The following is a 19,214-nucleotide window of genomic DNA, read 5'->3' on the forward strand; positions in this document are numbered from 1 at the left end:
GGTTCCAGTCACACTTTCCTCCTCCATCAGAGGAAGATCCATATAAAAATATTGACTAAGTTTGACCTTTTGGGGAATTTGCCTGCAAAGTTAAAATAGTTGCATTTACCAATGGCCACTAAAGGTGAATAAATAAGATATAACCAAGTTAGCTAAAAGAAGAGCTTATCTGAGATATAAAGAAGATAGTGTTTGCATTTGCTTTCTGTTCTGTTTTGCTTAGTGGAAAAGAGCTAGTATTCTGCTTTTAGCTGTGACCTTTACTTCTAGCCCTACTATTCTGTAATGACCCAATGCTTCATGTGTGCATTGCAAACTAGGCAGACTATACTTTGTAGAACAGAATGCATATTCTGTGGAGTATGCTAAGAATACTACATTTTGTGTTTTCTGGGCATAACAAGGTTAAGAACCTTGGTTGCCATAACAAACTGTTAAGAACTGGGTGGCTTAAAAACAACAGAAATTCATTTTCTCAAGTCTGAAAGTTCAAAATTAAGGTGCTGTCAAATTTTGTTTCTGGTGACACCTCTTCCTGGCTTGCAGACTGTGCCTTCTTGCTGTGCCTTTATGTGGCTTTTTCTCTCTGTGTGTACACACATGTAATGAGAAAAACTGAGAGCACCCTGGTGTCACATCTTCTTCTTATAAGGACACTAGTCCTACAGGATTAGGACCCCAATCTTATGATTTCATTTAACCTTAATTCCCTCCTTAAAAGCTCTATCTCCAAATACAGGAACACCAACCATTAGAGCTTCAACATGTGAATTCTGGGGGGAACTAATTCGGTGCATAATGTATGCATGCACATGCACACACACATACACCGTTAGGATAAAGGGCAATGAGGAGAGAGGGGAAATGCTCGTCAGATTTGAAATAAGTGGGTCTTTAGGGATCTCATTAAGCATACTGCCTATGTAGCATACACAGAGTAAAATATATATTAGAAATTATCCAGTGGTGAGTTGACTTTAAAGTAGGTATTTAGGAACTCGTATTTGAAGAGGAGGGAAGATATATAGCATTAATGCCCATCCTCCCCTCCCCTCCTCTGGTTATGTATGTATTTTAAGGATAGTGAATGAGTTGGGGAACGTCAGATGACAGATACTAGATCTGGAAGGAATCTCGATAAACCATCTGGTTCAATAGTTGGAGAGAAGACTAAGTGTTAACTAAGAAGAGGAACACCCAATTTCAAAATAGAGAGGGAGGTGCCTCCTGGGGACTAGTGAGATGCTGGCACTCAGAGAATGGGGTTAGGGGCGGTCATGATTTCAGAGGTAGATAGCAGTGATGTGAAGATGGCAATGGTTGGGGAGCATCTATGTGACCTAGGTCATTTGCAAAAGATGGTTTCAATGAAGAAGTGAAAAAAATTTCAAAGGGGATGATCCAAGTGCTGTGGGGGTGGGGACTAGTCTTCCTGAACCCTATGACTTGGATAACTGTGCTAATGGATGTAGATTTATTGTCCAAATGGAGAACAGCAAGAACCTGGACTGTTCCTGGCAAGTTGGAGGTACAGGCATCCTGCCAGTAACCCTCTCCTTTCTGCTGATTTGTTTAAGGGTTTCCCAGCTGTTTGGGATGTGGATGGACATTTGTCCTTTGACTTTCAGAAACTATGTGAGATGTGCCCTCCTTGGGGTTTTCTTGAGGGGAAGTTAGAGCAGAAAGCCTGCTAAGCTCTAAAACTATAAAGCAGAAGAGCCTCACCCTGGGACAACACTGATTTCAACATGAAGGCTGGGTCTGATTCTCTTTGTGCTCCAGGATCCAAGAGATAAATTTTATAAAATTAGTTCCTGGAACAAAAGAAGGTTTTTTCCCAACTAGTATAAGCACAACAACTTTCCAAAAAGTGCAGCAAAGTGCTTGCCCAGAGCCCCGAGGTTTAGAAATTTAACAATGTATTCAGAAATTTTTGATTTTTTGAACTCCTATTTTATTAAAAAAAAAAAAACTCTTGATTTTAGATTAAATCATCCTGGTTGACCAAAAAGACTTTGGAAATGTGTAGAGAAAAAAAGTTTGCTATTATTCAAGAAATCTCTTATAATTGGCAAGAAATTTGAAGTGACTAAGATTTTATCTCAGTCAAATGAATTATCTTGCTATCGTTTGTTTGGTGGGTGCTGGGAAAACACACAAGACTTCTTTGTCAGAGAAGATAGTCTATAATTTACAGTCCGAGCAGTAGACAGATCCCCAGAATGTTTTTAAAATTTATACTGCTTTCCCAGGTATAAAGGTATTTTAAAAAAAGGTTGAAGAGGGCCAAATTCTTCCTGAACATGAACTGGGTTGCATTTCAGGTGAGGAATTTTGAGTTTAGGGGATCTGAATCATTCATAAAGGGCAGTAAGCAGGAGTATGCTGCAGACTGGCTGGGCACAAAATAACCGAGCCACCACACCGCCTTGTAGATTCAAACAGCAACTCTTTATTCCCGAGTCTCACCAGCCGTCTACACGCACGCACGTTCTGGGAAAATCCACCCTCCACCGGGCTCTGCGTCCCAAATACTCTCAGAACCCTGAGAGAACTCAGGAACTCAAGGAGCAGGTGCCTGAGGCAGCAGGATACACCCTATTCCCAGCAGGATCCACCCTAAACCCAGATCCACCCTAAACCCGGATCCACCCTGGTCCTTGAGCAGGGTCACCTTTCTCAAACATTCATGCAATGTCACTGCAAATGACCTGGGTCCAAGGCAAGCCCATTTCCACAATGGAGAGTCCTCCCTCTAAGCAACATTGGGTAGGCTGACAAGGAAATTGCCATGTGTCATTCCTACTTGGCCATGGCTCTCAGCAGGAGTAGATGGTTATCTCTATCTTCCAAGGACCTAGGCAAATCCATCTTTTGCTCTAGAGGTATATGTGGTTATTTTTCCAAGGTGTTCACTATAGAATCTTTCTTCAAAAGATAGTCTAGAACAGAGGGCAGCCAGTGTGTCTTCTCAAGATGCGTAGATATGCAAGAGATCCACACAGAATTGTAACTACCAGTGATAGGAACTCAAACTCTCTCTCTTTCTCTCTCTGGTCCTGTTTTGATCCTCCCTGGTATTGGAGATTCAACTTGGGGGTGTTCTGCCACGGAGCTGCATTTCCAGACTTCTTCATTTTTTTATTAGAGGAAGGTCTTGCTAAATTGCCCAGGCTGGCCTTGAACTTGCAATCCTTCTGCCCTGACCTTCTGAGTTGCTGGGATTATAGGTATGCTCCAGCATGCTTAGCTTGAGATTAACTTCTTTTTTAAAAAAAATACTTATTTTGTAGATGTGGATGGACGCAACACAATGCCTTTATTTTTATGTGGTGCTAAGGATCAAACCCGGGTCCCGCCTGTGCTAGGCGAGCTCTCTACTGCTGAGCCACAATCCCAGCTGGAGATTAACTTCTTAATAAGTGAAACTAGAATGTAAAGTAAAATTTTACCATACCTTATTTTTACCTTTACTCCAAACCCTTTATCTAATTCCCCCCTTTAAAAAAATAGTACTTTTTAAGTTAATTTTAAGAGTTTTCTGATGATCTTATCATTATTGATGTCCCTAAACCAAGGAAGCTTCCTCAACTCTACAGGAGCCTTCTCTCTGCTTTACTCATTTCCCTCTTTGGTAACAGGTTTCCTCTGTTGAGATGCATGTCTCTGCCACATGCATCTCCTCCGGACTATGGCCTATCAGGGTCTTTGTCTTCCTACTCTTTACCTTTTAAAACTTTTCTGTTCATTTGGGATTCACTTAATTTGCCTTTACCAATAAGATTTGTAAAAGAACTTGAATAATTCTACTTCTGAATACCTTGACATATTTCATTGGGTAAAACACAGAAGGGACTTGAGGATACTCAGGGCAACTTATTTTTCAGATGTGTGTGAATGATCAGATGAATATGGCAACATGAAGTTTGTTTATTTACTTATTTAGTTTTGACAGTGCTGGGGATTGAACTAGGGTCTTGAGAATCCTAGGCAAGTACTCTGCCATCCTAGGTAAGTACTCTGCCATCCTAGGTAAGTACTCTGCTATCCTAGGTAAGTACTCCTAGGAAAGTACTTGAGCTACATCCCCAGCCTAGGAAATATGAAGTTTAAAGAGTTAAACAAAGTCTTCTTAATTTTTTACCCAGTAAAAATGAAAACATATGCACAAAAAGACTCACATGAGAATGTTTACATAAGACTTATCCATAATAGTCAAAACCTAGAAACAAGTCAAATGTCTATCAGCCCGAGAATGGATAATCAAAAGCATGGTTTTATGGTCATTCACCACATAATAATGTTTCAGCCAAGGATGGACCACATATATGAAGGTGGCCCCATAAGGTTAGGTTGACTAGTGATACTGTAGCTGGCTCAGTTTGTGTGACAACCCTCTGTGATGTTCACAGGATGACAAAATCATCTAATGGCATGTTTATCAGAGTATATCCTTGTCATTAAGCAATGCAAGGCTGTGTGTGTGTCATACGAATTTGTTTATACAGACACAGTGGAATTCAGCTCAGCAATTAAAAAAAAAAACTGAACTCTGGATATAAACAGCAGCATTGGTGAAACTGAAAAACCTGTGAGCAAAAGAAGTCAGACACACAACAACAAGTGGAACTTACTAGTCTAAGAACTAGCAAAACCAGGCTCAAGTGAACTCAGTACTTTTCTGTGAGTGTGGATAGGGATTGACTGGAACAGGGCTTAGAACCTTCTGTGTTGATGGAAATGTCCACTACCTTGTTTTGGCTGGTGGTAAATTGAACATGAAACTCTCAAAATTCATTGAACTGAATACTTGAGATCTGTGCATATGTTAATTGTCCCTTGGTTATACCCATTTTAAAAGCATATTTCTTCACTGTGAAACTTTGTAGGGAAGATTTAATAAATAGAAATGTATTGTGCATCTTTAAGAAAGAGACAGAACATAAAGTGTTTCTTGAATATTTTCCAGGACATAGCACCACTTGAAGGAACATCTCATGGAATAGAAACCCTTTCAGGGAGTGATGCATGGCTCACGTGTTAACCTCAGTGCATTCTCTGTGATTATCATTTTTCTGTTGCTGATTCCTTCCTTCTGCTCATCACAGAGATGGGCTGCTCATGCCAATCCATGGGACAGAGGGATGAGTCAGTCACCCACTGTGGTAAATTCTCCTGCCTTCCCATTACCAGATGGGTCTCCTTGATTGAAATCCTCCTCTCTCAGAGGTCACAGGTCCACCTTCATTGTCAAGAGACACAATTTGGTGAGGGGAGCCTACTGCATTTGCTGAACTTTGCCTTTATCAGTCACACAGTTCATTTATTCAGCCATGAATGCTTTCCTTCACTCCTTTACAACTGACACTTATGTGAAACCCTTTACCTGTCTGTCATCGTCACTGTGCAATTATCTGGAGACCACAAACTGAGTTAAGACACAATTCTTGCCTTAAGGGAGAGAAAGTCATGGTGACACAGCTTTTAAACAAAGCAGAACTGCAGTATTGGAGCAGTGCTAAAGGTCTTGCTATTTTTTCTCTTGCGAACACATGATTCCCTTTTGCTCCTATGGGTTTGCCAAAGGCAAAAATAATAATAGCAACCATTCGACACAAAAGATTTGTTACTGTGTTAGTCAGCTTCCTGTCACTGTGACAAAAAAAACTGAGGTAAAAAAACTTAAAAAGAGGAAAGGTCTACTTTGGCTCATGGTTTCAGTCCATGATTGGTTGGCTCCATTTCTTTTGGACCTGTAGTGAGGCAGAACTCATGGTGGGAGCATGTGATGGAGGAAGCTGCTCACCTCATGGCATCCTTGAAGCAGAGACAGAGATGAAGGAGCTGGAATTTCAAAATTCTCTCCAAATGCATGCCCCCATACCTTACTTCCTCCAAATAGGCCCCACCTCCTAGAGGTTCCACTGCCTCCTGATGGTGCCACAGGCTGGGGACCAAGCCTTTAACACAGTTTTCAGTCTTTATTTTTCAAGGTATTTGGAGGATATTTCAGCTCCAAACTATAGGAATTACTTTAACCAAAAGGGTGTCTGTTGCAACATAAATATTCTATATGCAGCAAAGTGGTAGGGTGGTGCAGTGGGTAAGGGCTCCAGGGTCGGCTGGGGTTTGCTGCACATTTGTGGGTATGGCAGATACTGTGGTTCGGATAAGAGGTGTCCTCCCAAAAGCTCTTGTATTTGAAAATGCAGGAATGGTCAGAGGTGAAATGATTAGTTTATGAGAGCTATAACTTTATCAGTGGATAATCCATTTGATGTATTAATAATTTGAACATATTATTGGGTGGCAGCTGAGGGCAGGAGGTTGTGACTGGAGGAATTAGGTCATTGTGGGCATGCCTGTAGGGATTATATTTTCTCCCGGCTCTTCACTCACTCTCTCGGTTTCCTGGCTGCCATGAGCTGAGCATCTTTCCTCTACCATGTCCTTCCACCAAGATGTCTGGCCTCACTTTAGGCCCATAACAACAGTCGACTAACCATGGAATGAACCTCTGAAACCGTGTGCCCAACACAAACTTTCCCTCCTTTAGATTGTTCTTGTCAGGTATTTTGGTCACAGCAATGAAAAACAGGTAAACATAGCAGGCGAGGGAAGAAACTCAGAAGTTGGTGCTCCAGTGAGGAGGTGACATATAGTGCTCTAAATCTTGATCCTCGTGAGTCTAGAGGTTTTTTCTTGTTTGGGGTGAGGAGTGAAGGGAGGTGACCTTGGAGTTATTTTGTAGAGAAAGCACTAATTCAGAAAATGCATCTGATTTCTTATTCGTACTTTAAGTCAAAACATGACATTTTTGCTTGAACTGGCAATCGGGTAGGTGGGGAGGGCAAATTTGGCTATGAGTTGTACCAGAAACAGCCTGGTATTGACCTTACTGATTACCTTCACAAGCAGGTATCAAAGGGAGGTGGTGAAGTTCCAGATATTGTTCAAAGACTAGAAATTTCTTAAGGAAAAAAAATATCATTGTTTATTGGCTTAATAGATTAGCATGCAGTAAGACTGACTTTGTGTGTGTGTAATGTAGAGTCCTATGCATTTTTAAAAAAGGTTTGTTTGTTTGTTTATTTATTTAGGTGGTACTGGGGATTGAACCCAGGACCTTGTGCATGCAAGGCAAGCACTCTACCAACTGAGGTGTATTCCCAGCCCCAAGTCCTATGCATTTTAATATGTGTGGAGAATCAGGATACATAGCAACTCCATCATTCCCAAATCCCCCATGCTATCCCACTTAATTCATACACATCCCACCCCTGACCCCTGGCAACCACTGATCTGTTCTCTGCTGCCATAGTGTTAGCTTTTTGAGAGTGCCATAGAAATGGAATCATTATTGTACGTAGCCTTTAACAGCTGGTTTCTTTCACATCTATAGATGTTTCTTTTGCAGTTCTTCTAGTGCCTGTCTGCTGTCAACCAATTCTTATTTTTCATTCATCTGAATTTATTTCACCTTTATTCCTGAAGGATATTTTCTTGGAATACAGAATTCTGGGATGACATTTTGTTTTCTTGCAGCACTTTAACCTCATTGTTCATCTGCCTTTGGGGGCAAGAATGCCTCCAAATGTTTTAGGTGAGAATTCTGTTGTCACCATTGTTATTCTATAAATGGTGTGTTTCTTTCACCAATTGCTTTCATGATTTTTGTGTTTGTCTTAATTTTTTAGTAATTTGATTAGGATGTGATTGGGCGTGTATTTCTTTGGGTTTGTCCTGTTTGGGGTTCACTGAACTTCTTCAATGTACAGGTTTGTAGTTTTGGCTAAAATTGGGGAGTTGTCAGTCTTTATTTTTCAAGTATTTTTCTCCCCCACACTCCTTTTTCCTGTCCTTCTAGGACTCTGATGATACAAATATTAGACTTTTGGGGAATTGTTTTGTAGGATCTTGAAGTGCTGTTAATTGTTTTTTAATTTTTATTAAAAGATTGGATAATTTCTGTTGCTGTTTTCTAGTTGCTTGACTCTTACTTCTGTCATCTCTCTTTTATTGAACCCATTTAGTGAATTCTAAAATATGAATTTGATTGTTTCATATTTTATTTATTCATTTGTTTAGCTGATGCTTTTTAGAGTGTTTACTCTTACTTCTTAAAGCATTTTTCTACTAGTTGCTTTAAATTCCTTGACAAATAACTTTCACATCTATGTCATCTTGGCATTGACATCTGTGACTGTATTCTTCTTTGTGGGTTAAGATTTTCCTGGTGCATATGCCAAGTAACTTTGAATCACATTAGGGACATTTTGAATATTGTATTATAGAGATAATGGATCTTATTTAAAACCTGTAGATAATCTTTGTTTGTTTGCCTATTGCTTAGCAGGCAATTGACTTAGTTGATCTGGATTACAAATTCTCATCAGCTTTCTGAGATTGTGGTTGAAATGTCAGTTCTGTTTTCGAAGTCTTGGCAGTGCTGTTTAGATTTCTCTTGGACCACGATTCTCTCCTGGTCAGGCTGAGACCTAGATGTTGATTGTGTTAATCAGCTTGTTGTTGAGATAATTAACTTAAAAGGAGGAAAGATATGGCTCAGTCCTGGGTCTCTTGGTCCCATTGCTCTGGGCTTGTGGGGAAGAGGAACATAATCGTGGGAGGGGCTGGACTCCTGATATCCCTTGTAAGGACACCCTCTCAGTATCTCAGTGATCTAACTTCTGCCACAGGGCCTCCCCTCTTGAAGATTCCACCACCTCCCAATATTGCCTCAGACTGGGGACCAAGACTTCAGTACACAGGCCTTTGGGGGATGTTTATAGTCCAAACCATAACAGTGATATAGCTGTTAATTCAGTTCTTACATTCTTTGTTATGCAGTTTTTGATAAAATCTAAGGATTCATAGCTTGGGGATAAGCCCCAAAGCCTACAAATAACTTTTTTGAGTTTTGTGTTTCCCATGCTGCTTCCCCTCCATAATCTCTCCAGAACTTTCCACTCTCCTAAGATTCACCTTCTTGGTTAATCATGCAAAAAGCTGCAGCTTTAATGGACCCTGCTCTTCTGTGCACTTATTGTGTCTGTGCTCCTGTTTAGGACCAAGTGGTGGGGGCACATGAAGTAAAAGATGCTTGTGAGACCACTGTCCTCTGGTTGGAGAGGAAGTTTTCCCTTCCTCAGCATTTTCCATGTTGGGGGCCTTCCACGCTGTGGCTGTAACTGTTGGAAGACTCCTTTCTCTCATCTTGAACCGGAACTATGAGACTTACACTGAATAGCTCTCTGTTTACACTGATGCCCACTTCATGCTACCTGGAGTCCTACCAGAGGTAAATGCAGTTAGTTTGGTGGTCCTTTGAATTCTTGTTTTCTTCCCCAATCTACCTGCTCTTTTAAGAGTCCTCACATAGCTGTCCCTTGCATTCTGTCCACATATTATAGTATATCCAATAGGAGAAGCGAAACAGAACCTTGACTTTTGCTAAGCCATTTCTCCAAAATCCCTTTGGTTTGAGAACTGGGGAGTTTCCCGACTACAAGGGTAGAATGGACACATCATGCTAAGGGTATATGGTGGCAGTTGTCAATTATATGAGTTTGCATAGTTGTATATGAGTCCTTATGAGGCATGGAGAACAGACGCTGTGAGCTATTACAGGCAATGTGATAGCTACAAGAGAGACCAAGCCCTTGTCACAGACTGAAATGGTAGTCATCTTCTCCTCTTCCTAGCACTACTCACAGGAAGAAAAGCAATTATGGTACTGTGGGCAACAGTCGGCCTGCAGCTCCATCGTTAATGGTCTACTAGGCACGTATGATATTTAAGATATGGAGCAGATAGCCCTGCATCTCTTTCCAGGCCCCGTCTGAAACTTCTTCTTTAATCTGTTTTTTTCGCCAGCCACTTGTTATGGAGTAATGTAACATTAGGATAGAATGACAGATCCAACTCAGAGAAGGGGTGGGTGGAGGGCGTATGTGAAGGAATGAAGCTCTTACATGTTGTAAATATTGTTATCTAGCCTGGAGCCGTCCGTGGGGGGAAAGCTGCAGTGCAGAAAGCCCTTTATTGATAAAGATAGAGTTGTTCTTGCCAATGTCACCCAGGGGATAAACAGCTTGCCTGCCATAAAATCTCATTAGTCCTGCCAGGTGAATGAAGAAATGTAAAGATTTGTGGCCCCATGCTAACTAAAGGCATTATCTCCAGACCTTCTCAGCAATGTGTTATGGGCCTATTTGAAGATTTCAATTTACCTGTAGTAGGTTTGCTTCTTTCATTCCAATGGCGGAAAATATTCTGCTTGTCTTATTGTTTCAGATTCATTTTCAGAGAACTGAAACTACCATAGGCTTCTCTCCAAAAAAGAAAAACATAAAAAAAGTTAAAACACCAACCACTTGGCCTTTGTCTCCCAGCACACACAAGCTTAAAGGAGATTTCAGTTTATGCAGTGACGGGCCAGTTGGGTGGGTATACAAGCTGAATAACGTGGTTGACATACTCCTGAGTCTATTTGGGATTGAAAAACATGGTGAGAGTCTAAAAAACGCCTCCTGAGAGCCTCTGAAAAAGACATTATAAAGTACAGTAATGTTTTCCTCTTTTATATATTTGGTTACGTAAAAAACATTTAATTCTTTCAACAAATGTTTACTGAGTATGTCTGAAGGCATGGCTGGTGTTAGGAGTCGCAGAAGCTGCAGAGAATACCTGCTTTGCTTTCTCAGGGCTTGCAGTCTGCTTGTGAAGACAATCTACACTCATAGGTGTGGCCTGAGCATTTGCAGTCACTGGGTCAGAAAGCCCTGCCAAGCTTCAACTTCCTCGGGTCCTCACTTCCCATGTTCAACTGGTTGCCAAATTCTCTGGATCCTATTTCCAAAATTCTGAAACTGACTTAGTTTTCCTCATCTCACGGCTGCTAGGCTCTACAAAGCTATTACTGATTATAATTGTCTGGACTCTAGCAATCTCCTCCTGATCAATCTCCAGTCAAGTCACGGATCTGATCACATCTCTCCCCTGCTAGAAATTCCTTCGTGGCTCTTCATTTATGTCCAGGTAGGCCCAGATCCTCAGCACTGTATCCTGGCCCTAACTTCCTCCTTCATGGCTGTCTTACCCTGAACCTGTGATGTAGTGGCTCTCTGAGAAGGCCATATATTTGCCCACTCCCATGCCTTTGTTCTTGATATTTTTTTGTTGTTGGTTTATAATCCCTACCCCTTTTTGTTTCCCTGACAAGTAAATAAAATTTGACCTTCAATACCTAGGTCAATTGCTACCTCTTCACTGTGGCTGATTAGTGGTTATAGCTCCCATTTCTAGGATGCAGAATTTTGTTTAGGTATCACCCATTCCAATATATTCATTAAACAATACTTTATTATTGGGCAAGAGCAGAAGATCAGCTGCTGAGAGAACTAAGGTAATCAAGGCACTAGTGCAGTGCAGAGATGAACTTTAGGATAAGCCCATGTAATGGCAGATGTAATGGCTGAGACTCCAGAAGGCAAAACTGAGGACTCCCAGGGCAAAGTCACACTATTTCAGTCTGGCATTGGAAGCTCTCAGCCGTGTGGCCTATGCCTGGAATTCCTTCACCAAAGGATTTCACCCAATTTTAAACAGAAAACTACACACTCCAGATGAATGATTCCATTCTTCGCCATCCCCTTCACATCTCCCTCCCTGCTGCAAAATCTCCTTCTTTTCCCTGCCTATATTTCATTGTCCAAATGCACTTCTTCATCACCTTTAGGTACACAATGAAGCCAGATTCCCTCAGAGTTCCTTCTCCTCTGCATTTTTGTAGCTCTTATGGTCTGAACTACTCACTTTATATGTAATCATGAAGTGTTTTGGATTTTTGTTTAACATTTTATGGGCATATGCTCTGTTTCTCAAGTGGAATACAAACTGCTTGAGGTCAGGGACCATGCTGTGGAATAATTTTTAGATTTTAGGGTGGTATATAATTAAAAAATGATACCTTACACGTGTAACTAAATATCTTGTTGAGACTTTGCACATAAATAAATCCATGAATCTGAAAATAATTTTTTATTAGACCATGTGTCTTGTTTTATAACTTTAAAATATGCTAGCTATTTTTATAGGTGCTAAAGAATCATGAAATGTGGTGGCAATAATAGCAAACATTTATAGACTTCTTACTGTGCTTTGCGTAATTTCCCTACTTCTTTTCTGGATAATAACTGCCTAATTCTCCTGACAACCCAAAGGTGCTGGTACTTTGGTTTCTCCCATCCTACAGCCAAGGAAACCAAGGCACAAAGAGGTGAAGTCATTGCCAAGGTCAGGCAGCTGGGCCTGGTGTCCAAGGGCTTAACCACAGAACACACTGCATCTCATTCATATAAGGACATGAAATGTAGGCCCTGTTAAGGAATAAATTACAGAATTGTAATTAGAGGCCAGAGGAGAAACTATGAAGACCTTGTCAGGATTTATGTCTCAGAGGTGGTGAGACGGAATGCGTCCTCTGGGTCATGAAGGTGTTGCGTTCTAACAAACTCAGGAGAAAGAAGAGTTCATTATCTGTAGGGTCTATTTTTAGATTCCTCTTCTTCAGACATTATAAAGAAAAAGACAAAGTCTTCAATTAGATTACTCGGGTAAATGATACGTCTGATCTTGTTATTGTTATTTTTTTAAATGTTCTACCCAAACTCTGGTGAACTTTGTTGAGTTTTTCATTAAGAAAAAAATCTCTGGGCCAGGGTTGTGGCTCAGTGATAGAGTACTTGCCTAGTATGCACGAGGCACTGGGCTCAATCCCTAGTACCACATAAAAATAAAGAGATAAAGGTAGTGTGTACATCTACAACTAAAAAAAAAATCTCTTTTCAAACCTAGAAAATGTTTCATCTCTTTCATTTCAATAGCTGGAAATTCTCTCTTTGGGGCCTTAGTTTCTTTAAATATTTTTAGGTTTCCAGATTCTTCTGTCAGCTCTGGAGGAAGCCAATTTTGTCCCTACACCTCTGAGAGTAGTCCAGTCCCATCTTTTGCCCAATCACTGCATCACAGTGAAATGTTGCCTAATTACCACTTTTGTGGGATCCCAGAGGTGTAGGGATTTGTCTCCAAGCTATTGCTCTGCACTATAAAATCTCAGATGAGAGACAACCCTCCTCATTATTTAAACCTCTAGGACCTCTAGGTCTTGTAATAGGAGTTTACCCCAATCCAAATTATTTGCAGTCTTGTGAAAGAAGTGATCAAATGAGACAATGAAACTCATCCCAAGAGCACTTCTAAACTATCAGTGGAAGGGACTATCTCATTTGGGTGGTTCCCAGTTCCAAAGGGAACTTCCCCCAAAGTCAAATCCTTTTATTATTTTGTTTCTTCATTTGGGGGATGAGAAGCAAATTCAAAGGTTAATAGATGGGGAAATGCTACTTTATCTCCGGTGGAGACACAAAATCAAACTCTAATGATAGCAATACTTTGAATTTTACTGTTTTTTTTTCTCTGATAATGGCTTCTTTAGGGAATTTAAGATAAATAGTTGAACCAATCTTTTTACTAGAAACTACTTTTGTGTGGATTAAAAAAATCACACTTTTATTTATAAGGTAAATTTATGCTTATTTGTGTTAACCTGAAAATGAAACATTATACATGTACAATGTACAAATACATTGGAATTCAAAGGAAGGAATTAATATTAAATGTTGTGTGATTATTTCCTTATTATCAGTAGGGAAAATTGTAGAATTGGCCACTAGTTGGTTATGTATTATCCTTCAAGATCTTTTTTTTTTTTTTTTTTTTTTTTTTAAGTATACAATTTTCTATTCACTCTGGCATAGGGAAGGTATGGTGGAATGCTTTCGAGAAGTGGATTTTGGTGGAGGAACAGCAATGGGGAAGAGACTCTCTGACCAGGATGCTCTGCTGTGTTTACTGCCTTATCCACCCTTGCTTCCCTCCAACAGTGGCAGTTTAGAAATGGATCTTGAAATGTCCCCTAAAGGCCTGTGTATTAACAACTTGGTGACCAGCCTGTGGCACTATTAGGAAGTGGTAGAACTTTGGGAGGCAGGCTCTAGTGGAAGTATGTCAGGTCACAGGGATGCGCCATTAAAGGGGATATTGGGATCCCAGCCCTTTCCTCTTTCTCTCTTTGCTTCCCTGGTGAGGTGAACAGGCCTCCTCTGACATGTGCTCCCATCATAATGTATTGTGCTGCCACAGGCCCAAGGCAATAGGGCCCAGCAAGCATGAACTGAAATCCTGAAACCATAGCCCAAAACAACCTTTCCTCCTTTTAATTTGATTATATCAGATATTTTGTCACAGCCATGGAAAGCTGACTAACACAATAGGCTTGCTGTATATGTGTTGGTGGTTCTTTAGGATGATTATGGTTTGAGCTCAGTGTTCAGCTCCTGGATTTCTTTCCCAAGAAACCTCAGATCTTCTTGACTTACATACTTCCATCTTTGTAACAAAGGGATGGATATTAACAGAATCAGAAGCTGTGTCCCTTTAAAACTGAGATCCCTTTCAGTAGCCATGAAGATGATAAATAGTCTCAGTAGCAGTAGTTTCCAATCTTATCTGCATATTAGAATAGACTTGGAGACTTAGAAAAAAAATTGATGCTCAGTTCCTTCCCTGCCCCAAGATTAAAGTGGTAATTGGTCAGTGTGGGGCTTGGCAACCTGTCTGTCTAAAGCTCCTCAATGAATTCCAGTGGACACAACACTGAGAATCCCTGCTCTGAAGTTATGCCAGGAAGAAGAGCCCCCTCCTTCACTGATCTGTAGCTGATTAACCTTGAGATATGGTACCCACAGGGGTGCTTTATAGATGACAATAAGCTGAGAAATTACTGAACGGTTGTGATGAAAGTTACTGCCAAAGTAAAAAGATTATAATAATTATTACTCTGGTTATTGTTAGAAAGATTGCTAGTATCTGACATCTGTGGATTACCACGTGGGTTACAGAGCAGTTCCACAATACCCGCTGTATTGTGCTCTTAAGCACCCTGGGAGGCAGATAGGGGTGGCATCATAGCGTACAGTTTTTGTAAATGAGGAAAGAAAGCCTGGAAGGTTGAATGGTTAGTCCAAGATCACACAGCTGCGTAGCTAGCCACCCGGGGATTAGAACCCAGGTTTCTGATTGTTATCCCATTGTAACAAATTGGTACTATGATAAATTAGAAACCCAAACAGTTTTATTCACTTACAAGCTGTGTGACCCATGGGCCATGGTTTAACCTCTCTAAATCTGTTTCCTTGCCTACAAAAGGAAGCTAATACTTGTACCTATCTCACAGGACTGCTGTGAGGATAAAATGAGATGAAACACCTCACAGAGTATAAAATTCAGAACAAATATAAACAGTTGCTAGTGTTATTAACTAGAGGGAGAACGCAGTAGTTTGAGGGGGTCAGGATATTTATGATGCCACTATTGTGCTCTTGGGATTTTCAGTGAAGCCCAAAGCTTGAGTTGTTACCTTACAATATCTCATTCTTTTTAATATGATCTGCTTCTGTTTTTAATTTGGTCTATTTGTTAATGTATCAGATCGGGTTGCAGAATTGCCCTCAGCACACTGGGCTTCCTGGGGTCAAAGTAGTATCTGAAGGTGAGACACTGAGTCTGTTTGGGGATTCACTCTGCTCTCCTCTGCTGCATTCCTGAACGTTCTGGTTCACCCTGGCATCTGGAAGAGCTGCAGGACATGTCCTTAACTACCCTCCCATCACCTGCTGCATTACCTCACTTTGGCTCCCTGGTGCTATTTTGGTGGGCCTGGATTAGTCATGTGGGGTACTTGATCAAAACTCACTTGAACAGCTCTTCTTTTGCTGCACACCAGGCTTCGCTGTTGGAGAGCAGACCAGGGTTGGGAGAGCAGTGTCTGAGGGATGTCTGAGGTTTCTCACCTAAGAGATGAAAGTTGTGAAACTGTTAAGAAGAGGGATGAAAGTGCTGCGACCTTAAATCTACTGTCAGTGAGACGTTTGATAGTACTTAGTTGTCTATATAGACAGTTCTTATTTATAAATATAGGTCATTTTATACCTATTTTTTGTTTAGCTTCAGCAAATCCCACTATATTTTTTTTTCGTAATTCTCTCCAACACAATGCTCTACATACAACAGATTTTCAATAACTGCTGTCAGGAACATCTTTGTAACATTCACTCATTTCCTTATTCATGTTACAAACATTTATGTCGGGCATCATGAGAGGACTGGAGATACAAAACCAAAGCCCTAGACCCCATTCTTAGGAATATATTGCTTAGTGGGAAAACAGAGAAGTGAACAGATGGTTAAAATCAGCATAACCGCTGTGATGGTGGGGGGCGTGGGTTCTATGGGGCACACAGAAAGAGGACTGGGGTGAGGGAATGGCCATACCTGGGCTGATTCTTGCAGGCCACAGGGGAGCTGGGAAGGTGAAAGGCAGAGTGGGGGAAGCTGCGGTGGTCAGGAGAGGAGGTGTGTGGGCACCAACGTCAGGGACTGTGAGGAGGGCAGACTGCAGACAGCAAGGAAGAGTGGGCAGGGCCAAGTCACTTGTAGGTTGTGCCTTCTCACATCCAACTAGTTCATGAATTAAATGTGAATGAAATGGAATAGACACTATCAGAGCACAAGATCTGCAACAAGGATAAATGCTAGTTTGTAGGGCTTATGTTTCCTTTATAGACGTATGGTTGAGTGTGGGTGTGTATAAATAAAAAAATTAATAAATGTACATATGTCTGTATGTACATTTGAGCATAGGGGTTAATGGTACAAATGGTTTGGGATACTCTTTTGTAGACTAGAACTGCCACTGATAGGTTTTGACCAGAGAAGAGAGATAATCATATTTGTGCTTTAGTACAATTATTCTGCCCACAGTATGTGGGTTGGACCTGAGGCGTTGGAATGCAGCAAGCGCTATGGCAGCTATCTTGCACAATGAGAAGCCACGTGTTGGGAAGGGCAGGTCGATGAGATAGAAGGAGCATGGGCCCCTGATGATTAAGGAGCTGTCATACCAACTTACACTGCCTATTCAGATTTTTAAATGAAAGAGAAGTAAATCTCTAGACATGCTAAAGCCTTCAGATCTATAACCGTGGTTCTACTATCCTTCATTGTTATTCCTGAGGGGGGGGGTTAGAATGTAAGATGGTATGTAATAAACCCCACCTCCTGTTATTCATATTTCTGCATAATCCCTGCTTTTTGTGTATGACTTGGACCTGTGTCTACTCTCTAACCAATAGAATTTGCAAACACTGACAATTGCATGAACAGATTATTTAAGATCCTGGCTTCTGTCTTGTTAGTGAGTATTATTCCTTGTGGCTTTGGTAAAGCAAGTTGGCATCTTATAAAATGCCCTCTGCAGAGGCTCCTTTAGCAAAGAACTGAATTCAACCTCTGACCAATAGCTAGCATGGAGCAAGTAAAATATCCATCAATAGGAAATGGGGTGAGTTTTTGAAGCTACAGGCAAGAATGCTAATAAGTAACATGAAAACATCTGAAACTCGCTGGTGAAAGTAAGTACACACTCAAATTGGATTACTCTAATACTGTAGTGGTGGTGTGTAAATCACTTTTAACTTCAGTACGAAGGCTGAAAGTCAAAGTTATTAAATATAATAACCTCATGGTAAGCACAAGGCAAAAACTTATGACATATAGACGACACACACACACACACACACACACAAAATGCACAGGAAGAAAGTAATAAAGGATCTGCAAGACAATTAGAAAACAATTTTAAAAAATGGAAGCAGTCCTTACCTATCCATAATAACCTTGAACATAAATGGAAATTAATGGATCCTATTATATGGTTACAGAAATTAAAATTAATGTGCTAAATCTACATTTACAATATGGATAAGTCTCAGAAACACAATGTTCAACAACAACAAAAAGGCCATCTTGAGAAGGCATAGTATAGCCGGCTCGGTGGCGCATGCCTAGAGGTGAAGGCAGGGGGATTGTGAGTTTAGAGTCAGCCTCAGCAAAAGAGAGGTGCTAAGCAACTCGGTGAAACGCTGTCTCTAAATAAAATAAGAAATAGGGCTGGGGATGTGGCTCAGTGGTTGAGTTCAATCCCCGGTATCACCCCCACCCTCACCCAAAAAAGCACAGTATAATAACATTTATATAAAGCTTAAAAACACACAATATTATTTGATGCTTATAATATAGCAGATATTTTGTGGTTTTGTGGTTGGGTTTGCTAATAATAATAATTTGCTAATATTAATAATAATAACAAAATGCATTCCCCAAATAAGATCAAAATCAGAGTGTGGTGGATTTGGTTATGCAACTCTCTGAAATTGTGTGTTTTCTTTTCTTTAGGAGGTAAACCCAGGGCGTCACTTCACTCATGCTAAGCAAGACCTCTACCATGGAGCTACATCTGCAGTCTATGTTTTGTATATTTTAGTTGTTAAAAGTCTCAAATGTTTGGGGCTGGGGTTGTGGCTCAGTGGTAGAATGCTTGCTTAGCACATGTGAGGCCTGGGTTCGAGCCTCACCACCACATAAAAATAAATAAATAAAGGTATATAAAAAAATCTCAAATGCTTATCTGTCACGAAAGTGTAAGTGCTGGCACAGATCAAGAAGGAAGAAACAAGTGTTTCTTCTGAAACTTAATTGTTGTCCTTACTTTATTTCATAGACTTTGTGTGTGTGTGTGTGTGTGTGTGTGTAGGGTAGGTACTAGGGATTGAACTCAGGGGTTCTTTACCATTGAACTATACTCCTAGTCCTTTTTATATTTTATTTTGAGACATGGTTTCACTAAGTTACTGAGGCTAGCTTTGAACTTGGGATCTTTCTGCTTCATCCTGGGATTATAGGAATGCAATTTCAGAGTAAGAACAGGGAACAACTGTCTGCAGGGGACCGAGACAAAAGTATTCCTAGAATTCTTTAGCCACTGAGAATTTTTTTGAAATGTAAAATTTGGGGTAAGGTTTGAGGCAGGAGTAAGACAGCCTGGTGAACATAAGGAGAAAATATCAAGGAAAATGAGAATGGGAGAAACAGTTTAATTCAATAGTTAACCACTTGGGAGAGACTCATGTAAGCTGATAATTATGATTTTATAATGTTTACACATATAAATCTCAAAGAAGACCTAAAATGCACCAGAGAAATGAGAAGAAGGAATGGAAAAGGAATTTCCCCCCAAACCCACTCTAAATTCT

General features: G+C 40.5%; 1 long non-coding RNA gene across 1 annotated transcript in view; it reads right to left on the reverse strand.

The window, feature by feature from the left end:
* Positions 1-19,214, reverse strand: part of LOC114087447 (uncharacterized) — a 37,724-nt gene that overhangs the window by 12,417 nt on the left and 6,093 nt on the right. The window contains exon 2 of the long non-coding RNA XR_003581823.2: positions 15,818-15,914. This is a non-coding gene — a long non-coding RNA (uncharacterized lncRNA). The remainder of the gene's footprint in view (positions 1-15,817; positions 15,915-19,214) is intronic.

The sequence above is a fragment of the Marmota flaviventris genome, chromosome 4 (genome assembly GCF_047511675.1).
Source record: "Marmota flaviventris isolate mMarFla1 chromosome 4, mMarFla1.hap1, whole genome shotgun sequence".
Classification (NCBI taxonomy): Eukaryota; Metazoa; Chordata; class Mammalia; order Rodentia; family Sciuridae; genus Marmota; species Marmota flaviventris.